This window comes from Gavia stellata, chromosome 1 (assembly GCF_030936135.1).
Source record: "Gavia stellata isolate bGavSte3 chromosome 1, bGavSte3.hap2, whole genome shotgun sequence".
NCBI lineage: Eukaryota > Metazoa > Chordata > Aves > Gaviiformes > Gaviidae > Gavia > Gavia stellata.
This window is the reverse complement of record NC_082594.1, coordinates 84,570,429-84,573,902: the sequence shown is the minus strand read 5'-3', so window position 1 is coordinate 84,573,902 and position 3,474 is coordinate 84,570,429.

The following is a 3,474-nucleotide window of genomic DNA, read 5'->3' as shown; positions in this document are numbered from 1 at the left end:
CACGTGTCAGACAGGACAGAGCAGACCAAACCCAAAGGGCTATCTGGTTCAAGGGGAATTTCACATGTTTCTGGTTTTGGGGGTGTCTGTGTGGACCACGACCAGAAAATTCCTCAGTGTCCCAGGAGCCAGGCATTTCAGGGACGCTGTCTTTCAGAGCCCTGAAACACACCGTTTCCCAAACAACATGGTCTGACATGCCACTGCAATGGTCCCAGTGCTGGTGGAGAGAGCTGAGTTGAGAACAGGGGTGCAGAACCACCCCAGGGTCACAGTCAGGGGGTCTCTGCATTGAGGACCGCAAAGCTTCCCAGGACAGGGCAGTACCCGAGCGCGCGGCTCTGGAGTCGCCTGCCAGGGCAGGGGGTTTATCTTGGGCACTTTGAAAATTTATCAAACATATGAAACGCTGCAGACAACGCTCCAGGTTGAAAGAATCAGCGCTGCAGGTGTGCCAGCAAACACCAAGATAGCTCTAGATAAGGAATTAGACTGCTGCAACAGTGTAAAGTACATCGTGTTTTTGAAACCAAGGTAATGAGACAAGGAGTGACAAACAAAAAACCAATTACCGCTCCAAATATTTCAATTACATGCTGGGATATTTCAGAAAACCTTCCTGAATCTTTCTTCTCTGACCTCAACTGCTGCAGTGATTTTTTTCAGTATTTTAATACGAGGATGAAATAGAAACAATTCCAACCTCAGATTTGCTCTTTCTATGGTATTAAAAAATGAGTTCAAGTTTATGAAATACATTCCAAAATACTTTTTGCAAGGAACCTTTTTTCAATGTTTTTTTTTCCACAGAACCACCTAACTGTCTTAAAGATATTAAATGAGGGGTCAGGGATCTGAATAAAATCAAGAATGTTAATGAAAATTTACATCTTGTCTGAAAAGGCTTGGTCTAAGTTGCTAAAAATTAACTGAAGTTGTAGGTATCCTAGATTCCAATGAAAGGATTACATTTTTCATGAAACTCCCCCTAAATTTTTACCTATCGGCTCAGAAAACAAAGAGAAAAGGAATACCAAACAAATTACACAACAGCGAGGTTGTGACACATGTGGACACCTGCAGCTGCATTTCTGTAAAGCGCTTTCCAGATCAGAGCCAAAACCATCTTTCCTGTCCTTGGAGGAGTCGCTAGCTGTGTTAGGAAGAAAAGGGTAAAATCAACAGCACTTACTTAATTCCACAGTGCCGTATCTTTGTAACTCTCCTGTGTTCAAAACAGCATCTTTCTCAGGGAGGCAGCGTCTGTATTCAGCTTAGCCTTGAGAAAGCTATAGCAATGCTCTTTTCCCCATATATATGATTTTCTCACATCATAGCTGTGCTTTCCCCTTTCCCTCAGAAACAAAAATTCAGAAACTATTGGAGCCTCTTGTAGAACAACAGTGATCTGTTGTTTGTTACTGAACTGGAGGACACATCACGTAGCACAGATGGTGTGGCTGCTGTTGAAGTATGTAATTCCTGCTTGCCTTCGATTAAATTCTTACAAGGCTGAAGAAAATATTTAGTAAAAATATCTCAGGCCAGATAATTTTTTCTCATTTTGAAATGTCATAAACAGCTTGAAACTCGACCAAACTCTCCGAAATGGTCATAGACTGGGCTTCTGGTACTGTGTGTGGCTTCATGTTAGAGCTCAGGGAAAGCACCATCCTGCTGAAAATTTTAGTAAATGAGGACCTCAGGTAGCCCAGTAAATTGAAATTAATGCCGTAGCTACACAGTCAGCTAAACAAGGGAACGGACTCAGCTGTAAAATAACCCCACCACATTAGTTTTCAAGGCTGATTGGGGTGTGGGGGCAGGAGGGAGTGACACAGGCGGTGGTGGCCAGGGATGGTGGGGGTACAGGGTGGGACTGCCCTTAGCAGCACATCAGCACGGTGGTGTGGCCACATCCTGTGCTCACGTACCCGCGTGTTGAACCTCACGCAGAGGGCACCTCTCTCAAAGGCAAAATCAGTTAAAGTTTTCAGAGCTCTGCCTTTGGCATCACAGCCCTTTTGCAGTCCCTGGAGACAGCAGCTCCCACCAGCATCCCTGGGCAGCCGCAGATGCAGGGCTGAGTGGTTTTACACTGCACACATGACATTTTCTACGTTCACAGAGCAATCCCAACACAAAGTTTTACCAGCTTTCATTTTTCTTTTGCCATGGTAAGGTAAAGGATCATCATCAAAGAGGACGAGGGCCGTTAAAAACTCAATATTCTCCTACAGTGATTGGTTTATGGCCTCATTTTGCAGCAGCTTTCTTTATCAGGTGTGCGGCTTCATTGCCTGTCCTATAGCCCATGCACTTCAAGAGTTTGTTATCTGCAGGACACTGTGCTCCTGTTTCCAGAATAGCTGGTACCTGGCACAGGAACCGCTCTGGTGTGAACATTACAGAAGACCTGATTCTCCAACCTGTTAGCCAGTTTTGGCACGTTGTCTCCACAGGTGTCTGTGAAGATAGAAGGAAAAAGCCTGTGGTTTGGAGATCAGCCCTTGCATTGCTGATAGCTTTTACTGAAAAACTAGGGTGTTTTACAAAGCACTACTGCATGAAAAATAGCTGTGCTTTATTTTCTGTTAATTGCCGGCCCTTAGCCAAACCCAACTAAAATATTGTGGTACCCCTTAGGTGATAAAACATTCGCTATCTCACACCTTGAAGACAGGAAGAGCAAAACAGTAATGCTTGGAAAATGCCCTGCTGTCTCCTCCACAACATGGCAAAAGCTCACACATTTGAAAATTGTAAACATATTCCAACTCACATTTATTCACGTTACTGCTTTCACATTGATGTGGTGTAAGATACTGCTCATTTCAGGTGGGGCCACCGACATGCCCCGGTAAACTCTTGATATATTTTATACCATGAATTAATACTGTACTCAGAACATCAATAAATACTTGAAAAATCTGTAAATGACCTACACTGAACTCCTTTGTAAAAGTGTTTACCTTCTTTAAATGGATTTATTTTGGTGTCAAAATATATTATATCATGAACTGCTGGATGCAACTGTTCTGACAAATTTTGTGCACTTGGTATGGTCTTTTTCACTGCTGTTAGTCTGCCCGAGTTCAGGATTGAGCAGAAAGTGATGAAGAACCTGTAGAGCCAAACTAGATTTGATCTTAAGATGCTCACTTTGCTCTCATTAAAAGCAGCAGGTCTTGAAGCAACGTAGCGCTTCCCAGGGAGGTCCTGTGGGCTGGTGCTCAAATGATCTGCTGCTCCGCCGACACCTCAGTCCAGGATGAAATGTTGGATGCTTCAACCTCAGCCCAGGATGAAATGTTGGATGCTTCAAGCTCCTCTGAGTTCTCCGAGCACATCAGACTTCCTCGCACACACATGTGCATGCGTGAGTGTGTGCGTGTGTGTGCTACTCACGTCCCCACAGAGCAAAACGAAGCAGCTGCGCTAGGTATGTGATGTGGCAGTCCCTGACTGTGGCCT